Source organism: Xiphophorus hellerii, chromosome 23, assembly GCF_003331165.1.
Source record: "Xiphophorus hellerii strain 12219 chromosome 23, Xiphophorus_hellerii-4.1, whole genome shotgun sequence".
NCBI classification, from domain to species: domain Eukaryota; kingdom Metazoa; phylum Chordata; class Actinopteri; order Cyprinodontiformes; family Poeciliidae; genus Xiphophorus; species Xiphophorus hellerii.
In genome coordinates this window covers 27,805,731-27,819,370 of record NC_045694.1, presented here as the reverse complement: position 1 = coordinate 27,819,370, position 13,640 = coordinate 27,805,731, and the positions used below count along the sequence as shown (strand labels likewise).

The 13,640-nt window shown below is 39.1% G+C and overlaps 1 protein-coding gene across 4 annotated transcripts in view; it reads left to right on the top strand.

Moving 5' to 3' along the window:
• The first annotated feature begins 814 nt into the window (after nt 1–814).
• The window catches only part of il1rapl2 (interleukin 1 receptor accessory protein-like 2), a 389,317-nt gene continuing 376,491 nt past the window's right edge, over nt 815–13,640 (top strand). For 2 of the 4 annotated variants that reach the window (XM_032554863.1, XM_032554861.1), the window contains exon 1: nt 815–1,164. The gene's annotated coding sequence lies outside the window, so the exon portion shown is untranslated. The remainder of the gene's footprint in view (nt 1,165–13,640) is intronic. The other 2 variants (XM_032554864.1, XM_032554862.1) reach the window with 1 other exon arrangement.

The following is a 13,640-nucleotide window of genomic DNA, read 5'->3' as shown; positions in this document are numbered from 1 at the left end:
CGGCTCAGGGCTTTGCGCATCTCTTTCCCTGCGCCGAAAGGAGGATTATCTAGGGGAACTCGTTCCAGGTGGACTTGTTTCTGTTTTGGGTTTTATTTTTGGCATTTTGTGGACAAAACGGGGCAACATCCAGTGACTGAGCCGGGAGTCCCCCCCCCCCACCTCCCTCCCACCTCCTTGTTGACCCCTGAGGGACGCATTAGAGGAGCGGAGAAGTCGAGAACGCAAATGGATAAAATACTATTAAATATTCTGAAGTTATTATTATTATTTCCAGAGCTGAAATGTCCATGCTTGATCTGATTGGTTGATTGAACATCGGACTTTTTTTTTTCCCCAGGAGGAAAATATTCTTTGCAAATATTGCTGCAAACTCCACCTGCACATCCGAGCTGATCGCAAACTGTGATGGTCGCTGCATCGGCATATAAGGAAGAATAAATCAGATTTTCCATACAACTGTCAGGTGATCATCACAGATTAAAGTGCATTAATAATAATAATAATTTTTTTTTAAAAAACTTGGGAAACAACACCCACACACGCACACACTTTAAACGTGTTCGTCGCGGATTCCACATCGCAGATTGGAAGTTATTTTTGGAGGAAGAAGAAGAAAGTAGAGCGACTCCTTCCTTCGTTCCTTCCACGCCACATCCCGGCCAGGAGGGAGGACCTCCTGGAGGAGCGCGGAGGGAGCGCGCCGGGTCGCTGACTCACGTCCTCCGTCCTGGAAGTGAGGCGCGGGACAGGCGGAGGAGAGAGCGCGGCGGAGCTGGAGGTGGGGGCGGGCGGGCCGGCGGGGAGGAGGAGGAGGAGGACGAGGTTGGAGGGGGGGGAAGAGTGTGCGTAACTGCGGTTAACTGGAGCGGACTTCAGCTTCCCCGCATCTTGGAGAAAAGATCCTACTCCCCCCTCTGCTGCCTCTGAGGCTGTGCTCATCCGCTACAGATACTAACTCCGGACCTTCTGGAAAGAGGAAGAGAGAGGCTTTACTACTGTTATTATCATTTCTTCTTCTCCTCCTCCTTTTTAAGGCAGTTTTGTGCCTGGAATCAGAGGACTGAGTCAGAGGTGGGATTATTTCTGCACGTTTTCCTCCAGTTCCGCACCGGGTCACCTGGCTCCTCCTGGGATTCAGGACTACTTCCATCGAGTCGTCAGGTAAGGCTGCTTGCGTGTGATGCGGGGTGTTTGCGGGAGCAAAGAAGTAAAAATAAATAAATAAATAAATAAAAAATGAAGGAGACGCTGAGCTTGTTTTATCCTCCGTGTTTGTACGTTGGCGCGCGCGCGTGCTTGTTTTCACTCATTTTTCGAAGATTTTCAGGTAAAATTTGATCATTTTAGAGACTCGGTCTTTCTGGGGCGCGAGTCCCACTTATATTGCAGTTGGGGGACATTTTGGGATCCTGGGGTTCGGACTGGGGTGTTAGCTGAGTTTAGGGTTAGCGGTTACTAGCTAACCTTTTCTGTCAAATCAATAAAACTCGTTACGAAGAGTATATACACCCACGTGACATCACGTCATGTTCAGCATTTTTGTTTTGCCTTCTTATGGGACGGTTCTCTATCCGGGGAAATGGCCAGAGCAGCCAGGGCTGGGGGTCACCGTGCGCTTATAAGTTTCTATTATGTCTATTCCCCCAATGTTGGCAGTAAACATTACTGTGGACCCAATAGGGCGGTGTTGGAGCTGAAGTTGGAATCTGATTGGTAGCCTGTGTTTCGGTACTAAATATTTTAAAGGGATTTCTCTGCATCTGGTCAATTCTGCTGTAAAACTTTATTTAAACCTCGACTGGATTTTTCTATACAGTATATAAATCTGGATCAAATTTTATTAGATTGATAGACACTCTTTTTTTATTTCTTGGTATTTTTGATACATGTAAAGTTTTTTTTGTTGTAGAACTGAGTTGAGGGAGTTCAGATGTTTTGGGGGTTAATGTTGACGATACAACAGTTATTGTTGTATCTATAAATTCACTAGATACAACAATATCTGTATCGGTCCTGATATCGAAAAAAATTCTAGATCGGGTATCAGTGACAATGTGCCCGATCCATAATGACGGATCTATTCAGTTTATTTCTACTCTTTGTGCTCTGAGCGATGTCATGGTTTATTTTACATTATATTTATATATATATATACACGTGTGTATATATATATATATATATATATATATATATATATATATATATATATATATATATATATATATATATATATATATATACATATATACTGTATATATCTTGTATTTAAGGAAAGATTTGAAAGAAGGTTTGTTAGTAAGGTAGTAAATTTTTTTTGAGTTTCAGTTTCATATGTCTGTGATTAGAAAAACAAACGTTTTCAGTTAATTCAGCACCATTTTCCTGTGTCGCATCAGTACAGAACCTCAGGAATCTGTATTGGTATCGAAGTGAAAAGAAGTGCATCTCTAGTTGTATTGCTGTGTAATCTAGACAAATCTACTTTCTCCAAAAACCAGCTTTCTTTTCTCCCATGGCTGTAGACATCAGCTAAAGCACAAAGTGTCCAGTACTTTTGTGTATTTTCATAAAAATGCATTTGGTTGTTTGTTCAGATGACTTGGGCAAATCGGACTGTCCAGATCATGTTATTGCTGAAAGGATTTTCAACAATCATTTTGAGTCAAAATGTTGTAAAAAAAAACCACATCATGTTGGTCACTTGACGTATTTAAACAGAAATGTTTCAGCTTTTGAAGAACTTTTTTGTAAGCTGACAGATTAAAAATTCAACCGGTCCTACCAGTCACTGAAATCAAACTTTTGTGGCAATCAGATGTTGCTAATCTGTCATAGTTTTCACCAAAACCAGCTGATTATCTTCATTACCTCTCGTCATGTCATTAGGGCTGAAACAATGAATCGGACTAACTGAGATTAATCGATTATTAATCATCAACTAATCAGTAATCAAACTATTAACTGAAGCATGCAGACTCAATAAAAGCATTTGCTGACAGAACATACTCAAAGCAGCAGCTAGGCCAATACTGCGCAAAAAGTACATTCATTTTGCATTTCTAATAAAAAACAACCTTAATTGTACATAAATATGTTTTAGTCAAAACTCAAGTGGCATAGTTTCAGCTTCACCGGATACTTTTTATTTTATTTTGTTTGCATCTTTTGATGTTTCCAAAGTTTGATGCAAAAGTTTCAAGTGACTAAATGAAATCTGTAAGATGTGGCAAATTCATTTCCCGATTAATCGATTACTCGTCTGAATAATCGGTAGAATAATCGATGACTCAAATAATTGTTAGTCGGACCCCTACATATTATCACAAAAGCAACATTAGCAGCTTTTTTTTCCTTCGGTGTGCTTTTTAAAAAACAAACAAACAAAAAAACAACTTTGTATTTTATGAAATCCTGCAGTGGAAATCCATACTTCATTACCCCGCTTTATTTTTATCGCTAGTGTAGATGTATTTATATAAAAATAAGCAATGAAATAAATTAAACGCAGCTGAATAGGCAGGGGTTGAGCTAGGCCAATGAAAGCAGTGGAAATCGATACGAATATCCCAAGAAGACCAGAAAACAAAATGGCGAGTCCGTGTGTGGTTTCAGGTTCTTGTTCAATAATCACTTGAAAGTTGTGGAAAATGATGTGCTCCACATCATTTTCTTTTTTTCATTCGCTTTTTGTAATTCGGAGCGCAGCCAGTCAGTCGGGCTTGGCCTTACATATTCATCAGGCTGTGTGTTTGCACGAGAGAAACGATGTGTGCTAAAAGCCAGACGTCTTATGCAGCAAAAAACCCAACAACTCTGGCCTCAGGGTAGAGGTAGGGAGGAAGTAGCCTAGCATCTTAGCTGGAAGCCCCACCTGAAGAGATGCCGAGCGGCTGTTCGGTGCCATCGGTTTGGGTATTGAGCTTCCCTTCTGCCTGTTCCTTTTGGTCCTTTAATCTTGGGAGTCATTATGAAACAAGAGGCTCCTGAGTACAGACATGAAAAAGGTCCCCGGTGTTTCAGTCGGAGCAGAGCAGGCTCCCACACACTCTCTAGAGAAGAACTAAACTGCATTTTGAGTCATCTGCAGTCTCTCTGTGAGCCTTTTATGGCTCCTTTCTGCCTCTTTCTGCGTGCTTGTAGAGGACATACTTGTTTTGTCTATATTTGTTGTGTAGCTGTTTGATAGCGGGACGATTGCATGTGGTCACTTTGTCCTCTGATTCGTCTTATTTACAATATCTCAGGATTTCTGAGCGTAATTTACGCCGTCATTGAGAGCATAGAAGTTGTCCAGAACTTAACTGCAGCTGCGTTTCCATTGCAAATGTGTTCAAGACTTTGTTGATATTCTGTTAATGTTGAAAAAACACTGTTAAATGAGAGAGGGAATTAAAATCACATGTGAATAAGTTTGTGCGAAAAGTCATTAAAAAACGCAGCGCCATCATCCTCCAACTGCTTCATGTCGTCTTCTTTGTGGTTTGTGCCGGTGGCAACATCCGGTTGTCGTTCATGTGACTTGTATCATACGAAAAAGCGTTTCCCTTGCAGTTTTTCAAAAATAAACCGATATTGATACGGCAGAAAAATTGCCTCATCCTAGCGCCAAAACTGTATCAAAAAAAGAACAACAAAGACAAAGGCAGGAAGTAGCTGGCAGATGATTACGCATGATGGTTTTATCAGCTTCTCATGTGAACAGACTTATTCACGTGTGATTTTACCTGAGTTTCTTATTTTTGGAATATTTACAAAGTTTGTAATGGAATGTTGTCCGATACTGGAGAGCTGTAGGAGGTATATTTTGTTGAAGTCACTTTGAAGTGTCCTAAGATATTTGTGTTAGAAACTGCAGCAAACACACTTGGTCAGATTTAGTGGTTTTTTTGCAGGGCAGAACTGCTGGATTTTTACTAAGATTAAATTTCACCATTTTTCTGCTGAATTGAGTAGCCCTTCACTGTACTTTATGTAGTGGCAGCAACGGTGAACAAGGTTGAATAGATATGAATACCAATTTTGGGGGGATTTGTTGTTGTAAAACAATAAACGTTAAAACCGTTTAGAATTTTCTTTCCAGTCTGCTGTTTCCTTCTTGTCTCAGTTCACATAAACTTCCTGCAAGTTATTTTTTTGGTTTCTGGTGAGTTCAGCCATTGCTAATAGCCCTACAATTCACTTTAATCTTATGCTTCATCTTTCTCTGTTTAAATCTGTCTATTGAGAATTATTTTTACGTTTCTTTCCAATAGTTGGACATCATGTTGTTGTCATTTTCCACTTTGTTTATCTAATTCTGCTTCTTAAATTCTGCTGAAGGCCTTGTTTTGTTTGGTTTTTTTTGTTGCGTTTCTAGTGCAAATATCTTGGTTCAAAACTAACTTACAAGTAACTTTTCAGTAAGATATAGGAGCTTGTTTTACGTCAATAACTGCTTAACATCAATGAAAAAGTCCGAGTAGATTATTTCACTTACAAAATGGGGAAAATGTCTTGTTATAAGTGAAATAATCGACCACTGGAAGTAGAACAGTTTCATCAATATTAAGGACTTATTGACTTGAAACAAGCTCCTGTTTCTTGTGGAAAAATTACTTGTAAGTTAGTTTTGTCCTATTTCAAGTGCGCCAATATATTTACACGAGAAGCTTAACCGAAAATACTTGTGCGTTCCAGAGCGGCCGTCAGCTGCGTGGCCGGAGCGAAGCACCTTCGTCTGAAAGGCGACCGCTCTGCCTGCACTGTATAATTTTCCCATTTATTGAAGTCTTCCGGAACACAGACGCTGTTTGTGCGAGTGCTTTACAGCAGGTGCTTTCTCTCTCTCCGTCCGCCGCGCTCTCTCTTTCCACCGAGGAAGAGAGGTTGCGTGTGTGAGTGAGTGTGTGTGTAGCTGTGATCGGTGACAGAGAGTGAGGATTTATAGTGTTAGCATGGTGCTGAAGAGGAGGGAGAGAGACAGAGTGGACGTGTGTCTTCCAATTTTCTGTGTGTATGTATAGTTGGGGGTGTTCGTGTGTGTGTGTTGCAATGCACCAGAAGAGTGTTCAGTGAGACTCGCACCACACACACCCATAAACAAAGGGGAGGAGAGCGCAGGGTTTAATTATCTCAGCCGTTTAGCAACAAGGTGCACATCAATCGTCAGAATACAAGAAGACAGTGGAGGCTGCTGCTTTGTTTGCGTGGGGGTGCGTGTGTGTGTGTGTGTGTGTGTATGGATTTATGATACAGGAATGGTGTTGTATATATCTGACCATCGGGGTAGATGTACCGGCAGCAGAATGTCAGGCTGACCAACAGCAGCCATTTATAACCAGGGCGTGGATCCGGGCGGATAGTTTATATTAGGGATGCGGCCGCGTCAAGGGAGACCAGCAACAGGAAGTAATAATGTTGATATATCGAATTAGGTTCAAGTCACGTAATGAGAATCTTAATGTATAGAAAGATATAAACAGTAAAAGCGCAGTCACAGAATACACATAATCCCTTCAGGTACACCAGAGGACAAACGCTTAATAGAAGTGCACAACGTATACACATGTTGTTCATATCCGGACATTTTGCACATGCGCACAACAAGGGAGGGCGAAAAGACGATCCTTTTACTTGACATGCATACCTGCGTTTCCGTGGTAGAACATGTTCGTTAACAAAATAAAACCTGGAGATGTAGGTGTTATTAATTTAGTGCAGTGAAAGGAAAAATAACACAGGAAAACCGTCAAAGAACAACTCAAAACCACTCGTCTTGTAATTTTTTCTCGCGTCGTGTGTCCCCTACGTTACATGTGGACTTGTCACCATAGCAACTGACTGACCACTGCTCCGCAAGTGAATTCAACACCAAAGAACACACAAACATTTCCGACACAAAGAACAGAACATTTACTCCATTACAGTTTTATGTTTTCAGGCTTTATGTTTATCTTGTGATTATTAATAAGTGATCATCTGAACAGTAGCAGTGGTTGATTAACTAATTTAAACACCTGCTCTACTGATGACATATCAGAGAGTTGGTGTTTGGGCCACCCCATTTTTTTTTTATGAACTGAAACACACCGAATTCTGCAGCCCATCTACATGTTAATTTGTCAAAGTCAAGCTAGCATAACTGAATTACTTCCCTCTCTTGCTTTCCCTTACCTGCGACATGTGACACTGTTGGACCCTATTGTCTGGTTTTATAGTAGTGCTGACAATAGCAAAGCACTGCATCCTTTTTCTTTTACATATCGTGTTCATTTAAGATTTAGCGCTTTATGTTGACAACCAAATCTAATGGTAGTCATCGTTGGCTAGCAGTTTTTTGCCCTTTGGCAGGGAGCTGGGGAGCAGGATCTTGGGTGTGTGACGTCACATTGCAATGTGTCTATAGCAAGTTTACTTCCGGGAATGCCCTGTATTATCTCCAGTCATCTATAACTCTTATAAATTTCCATGACCATGCTGAATAAATGCAAGAACACTTGATAGTTTTTTGAAAATAACAGCATTAAAGCAGGAAACAAACCTGCTTACCCACGTTTCTGAATAAAAATATGTTTTTCATCTGGTCTGATGTTATATACTAATTCTAGATGTCATATTTTATTACCTATAAGCAGCAAAAATAATTATATAGAAATCAAGACTTGAAAATAGTTTGTGAATAATCAGTGTATATAATGTTTCACTTTGTGAATTGAGTGACCGAAATAAATTCACTTTTAAATAACATTCACATTATTTGAATCTGACAAAAAAAAAAGAAACCATAAGCCACAAGGTGTGGGTTTGATTGCAGCTTCCTCCAGTCGCATGTCGATGCGCCCTTGGGCAAGGCGCTTAGCACTCAGTTGCCCACTGATCTGTGCATGGATGTATGAATGTGTGTGAGTTAGTGAGTGTGATGGGGTGAATGTGGCTGTAGTGTAAAGTGCTTTGAGTTGTCAGTATGACTAGAATAGCAGTAAATAAACTCAGTTCCATTCACTCTGCAGGTTTTAACAGCCTCAACTCTTCTGGGAAATCGCTACATTTACTGTAATTCAGGTTAACTTAGAAAGTGAGCTATTATTGTTACAGGTTAATTTTCTAAACTACAAAAATGTAAATGTTAGGTAAGCTAAAAATGAAAAATTGGACTGATATTGATATCTGATAGTAACAACGGTGTTATGCCAGATTTACCAATATTTTATTTTATAATTTTTTTTATCCGATTACTCGATTAATCGTAAGAATAATCGATAGATTACTCGATTACTAAAATATTCGTTTAGAACAGCCCTAGTTCTGGTTTTGCTGGAGATTTCTTCCTGTTAAAGAGAAGATTGCTCTAAGCCAATGAGTCAATGCAGTCTGCTTTGTCTCCTTTGATAGAAAACTTTATTTTAAACCAATTTGAATAATAAATGACTGCAGTTTTTTTGATAACTAGGATCAATGTGAACGGATGCATGATTGGACTGAATGACGTTTGTTGTGCAATTGTTCTACATAACCAAACTGAATTGAACTGAAGCTTGCGTTGTTCCATTCTCCTGACTGATTCCTTTGTACGATGAGATCCTTTGTAATTTCCCAGCAAATTATGACTTCAGCTAAAGTACAAAAGTGAGCGAGTACCAAGAAAAGCCTGCTGGGATGGCTGTATGAGAATCCTATTTATAGTTAATCACCTATAATCAGTGGCAAATCTGAACCAAGGAATCAAAACAGCCAAAGGATTATTTTAAGGATTTTTGCACACTTGCGTAACCGAGTAGTTCGGGGTTTTTTTTCTGGGGTTTTTTTTTACTCGTGAAATTCCGATTTCTACTTTTGTCTGTGTTTTGGTAGTAGATGTAGTACCAGTTCACCACAGGGTGATATGATTTATCACTGCGACAGGTTGGCAGCTTTATATTAATTGTGTACATTTTTAGGGGCAAAAGAGAAAAGTAGAAAAATGAAAAACACAAATGGTTTCCTCAGAATCACGCAAAAGCAACACAAAAAAAACCTCGTTGATATAATCCAAGAGACCCGGAGGAGAAATCACTCCTTGGACAACAGCAGCCGTAATGTATGGCGGGCTCCGGACCCAGACTGTTGGTATTTTGTTAGGAAATGGTTGACGGGACCCCGGCGGGGGCTCGGTGATGGATAGCCTTGCGTTGCCCAACGCTGTGTCTGGGCAGCAACAATCCCAGGCTGCAGCAAAAACATCCCTCAAGTGAAAAAAAGACGTGAAAATAATACGTTTTTTTTTATTACAAATTTCAGAAAGTGCTTGAGATAATGCAGCAGATTGAATAAAGAAAATCAAGTGAATAAGTGAAGAGATAGGAAACAACAATTCCTTGCAGGGAGGAATAAGTAGGAAGACAAAAGGGTGGGAGAGCTAAAAAAAAAAAGGAGAATTAAGTTGAGAGGAGGAGCGTAGCGTAGCGTAGCAGGACTTGCTGCTGTTTATTGCGGTGTAATTGCTCCGTGGTAAAACAAATTCATTTAGTCCCTCGGTGCTCATATGATATATTAAATTCTTGCGCGGCGAGTGAAATACAGCTTAACAGGGCCCAGCAGTTACCACGAAGTCTGCTGTCGGCCATGTTTAGCTCAAAGAATGTAAATAATTGCTCATAAGATACTTGTTTATGTGCGAGGAAACGAAACAAAAGCACGGAACGAACAAAGAGAGACAATGTATGATGGGAGAGAAGAGGGATGATGTATGTTTTTAAAAAAAAGGAGGCGTGGGGGGCAGAGGGAGAAGTGCGGAAAGATCCATAAATTGAGGAAGCGATGACGAGGAAAATATGAGAGGAAGAACACAGCAAAAGAAAGGATGCTCTAAGTAACCAATAAGTTGCATTGTACATTACATATTTTTATTTATTTATTACTCTTATCAAGCCGTTTCCTGAAAATCCCTGTAAATCTCAGATGATTTCCATCATACTCTAATTGGAAGTGGTTACCTAACCGCCAGTGAGGAGACGGTTTCCTCTGGGGGGGACATGCAGGCTCACCACTGTTACTTCCTGATGGTTGACCAATCCTTACTCTTGCATGTAGCATCGCATAAAGACTTACCACACGTGTTAAAACCAAATGTATTCAGCCTTCTGGCCGTCACAGCCAGCTCTTCATGCAGTCAGCAGCTAACTTTAAGGGGGCAGTATTGTGTGTTTTCCAGCCACATAGTATCAGTTTATACTACAAACATGGAACTATGTTAACTTCATTTGTTATAAAAATACTATCCATATCAAATACGACTTAGAGAAAATTTGAATTTGTACTTTAACGCCTTGAAATTTGGCCTCTGTCTCTTTAAGAAGCTCCTGCTCTTTGTGAAACTCCGCCCTCAGGAAGTCATCACAATATGGCTCCTCTATTAACCCTTTAACAACATTTTTACAAGTGTTCCTCTTAGAAGTAGCTCTTATAATGAGCTCAGCTGATGCACACTTCCACCAGGTGTTTGCTAATTGTTGCTAATTAATTTGCTGCAATTAATTAGCAGCTAATTAATTGCAGCAATTAGCAGCTAGTCTGAAGGAGGTTTTTTAACTGACTGATGTAGAAGACATCTTTTTGAGGTTATTTCAGGTCTAAAACATCTTATACTGTAGTTTTAAGCTGTATATGGACTATCTTAGCACTGTCTGTGTAGTATGGTAGTGGCAACAATTTTTGCCGTGTTTCCATTTACTCCTTAAGATTTAAAGATTTATGCAAGCATAAAATTATCATTATATATCAGAAGAAGAGCCTTTAAAGAACATCTATAGAAAATATTTTAGCTATATTTGTCTATTAAAGTATTTTATTCACTTCCTTATGATGATGTATTAGAGCCATTATAGATAGAGAAAGAAATACATTCCTGCCAAAAAAACTCAGACATTTTCTAGGAAAAAAGTTTGATAGTATAGTATAGTAAAAAAATTTCTGAGCTTGAAAAGTAAAATGAAATGCTAGAAAAAACTTTGAACTTAACGAGTGTCAAAAGTTGATCATTTTTGACTTAAAACCCATAAAATTTCTGAAAGTTGAAATTTCTGGCTCTTGAAACTCAGAATTTTTCAAGTTTTTCCTAGAAAAACTCAACTTGAATCTCAGTTTTTGAGTTTTTTGCTGGAAATTTTCTCTTGTTTTTTTAAAATTTAAAACAAAAAATGTATCTACAATGGCCCTAGTATGCCAATTGTACTTTCTCCTTCCTTCCTGCACAAATTTGAAACAGACATGATCCTTTAGCTGAAACTTTTCTGGGGCTTCCAGGAATTTAGAAACTAGGCCTGAACTTTCATTTCTAGACAGGACCATGAGTCAGTTAAGCCTTGTAACTTAAAAAAATAACACACCCTGACATTATCCACTGAACATTTATGCCATTTTAACATGAAAGAACGTGAAAGAATGCCCCTTCTTAAGCACAAAATGGAACATTATATCATTAAAAGGAAAGCTACACAAGATCTTAAAACCCCAACTTAGTGTTGAAAACCATCTGAAGTGCTTTCTACAGTGGAAACAGTAAAACAAATTCCACAAGGACTGATCGTCTTAAAAGAGTTAAATGAAACGAGACGTTTTCTCTGGAGCTCTGTGGTTATTCTAGAGTTTGTTTGTGCTACCTGATTAGCCGTACGCCACTTTACAGGAGTGATGCTATTATGACTTGTGCATTGCACATTTTTTCAAAGCGCAATTTTGATCAAAGTGATGTCATACGACGCGGGGATCGTCACATTTCTTTGAAACTGTGGAGTAATTCGATGTCACGCGTGCTAAAAAGATCAAAGAGTCTTTATATTTGTGTCGTACGAAAAACTTCCCCAAAGGCATCATGGCAGGAAAAGGAAAAACCAAAACAAAACCAAACTCAACCTTCAGGATCGTTGCATATGCATCGTGTGAAAGCAGGAGGCAGACGTTAATGAGACTGTCTGGAAATAGAAAGGCCATTCAGGTCACTTTTAATTTATTCCTAAATTGACTTTACCACAAGGTGCCTCACAAAACCAGTAGTTCACCACACATCTGATTTTCATATGTAGTTTTTAAGATTGTTGTCATTTAAAATGAGTCTTTGTGAGACCTTTTAATGAATGGGTTGTGGAAATGATTTATTTTCATCTAGATTGGCCCTGACCTGTCACTAGCAGGTCGGAAGCTCAAAAAATCAGATTTTTTTTTTTCCCCAATCGGTGAACGCATCATCTGTAATCACGACCAGCGCGCGCTGACCAGCAGCCAGCGACATGTGGCAACGTTTGGTCGTTTTATGAGGAGATAGAATAAAAGTAATGATAATTTGTTATAGTAAATGAAACAAATATGCAATGAAACTGTTACTTTTAAACAGACTTATGATTGCAGGTTTGATTGTTATTATTTATTTGACTATTTACTTAAAGTCATTTTTATTTTGTTGACGTTACATTATCTTTGCCAAATAAAACCTGCATACAGCTAATATGAGTAATGTAAAATTAACCAGCAAGAAGGTTTTAAAAAAGTTAATTTTCTGTATTAAATAAATATGTAAATACAGCTCTGGAGAACATGAAGAGCCTCTGCACTGAGCTCCTTTGAGCTCCTGGTTATTCCACCAAATGTTGATTTCTGAACTCTTACTGAGTTAAAACATCAGTGTTGTTGTTTCTAAATAAATATGAACTTGTTTTTTTTTTGCATTATTTGAGGTCCGAAAGCTCTGCATATTTTCCCTTATTTTCACCATTTCTCATTTTCTGCTAATAAATACAAAATTTTCACCTGGAATCTCAGAGACATGTTGTCAGTAGTTCATAGAATAAAAGAACAATGTTAATTTTACTCAAACATATATCTATAAAAAGTAAAATCAGAGAAACTGATCATTTTAAGTGGTCTCTTAGTTGTTTTTTTCCCACAACTGTATAATACAATTGCAAATTATTATTATTTTTTCTGACATTAGTGAAGTTTTGCTCACATTTGTAATGGAAACCCAGCTGCTGCGCTGATGGCAGCATTTCCTGTTACTGAGGGAATAATACTCAAAAGTTCTTTGTTGTCAGGATCAGTTTAGTGTTTAAAAACTAAATAAAGACGAACCAGACACAAAACGCTCACTGTCTTAATATGGAACAGTGACTCCAGCTTTCAGAGTCACCAAACTGGACGAAGGGTTCAGTTTGTATTCTGTTCAGAATACCAATTCTGCTTGAACCCTCCGCTGCTTCTTCTTCTCCTTACCAACATTGTTGTTGGGCTCCTACTTGTGGCTCGGTTCCTGTCTGCTCAGCTCATTGGGATTCAGTGACTCAGAGTGACACCAGGGCTCCGTGTGAATGATGAGGGTGACTGACGGCCCGTGTACCAGGACGACCCCAAACGGCTGCGTTTGTGTGCGGCCCGCTCTTGTCTTTAAGGTTATTTTGTCAAGTCTTAAAAAGTTTTTCATGGATTTTCTCCCCGTCGGTTTTACTCCTTCCACCAACTTTGGTTTTATTGATAATGTGCGATGCGTTAGGGGGAAGAATAGTTGCAGTTTCTTCCCACCCTGTCACTGGAACGACAGCTACGCCCTGCAGAAGTCAGATTAAATTGTTCCTACTCTTCCACATGTTTGGTTCACTTAGTTATTATTGAAAACTGACAATTTTAAAAGT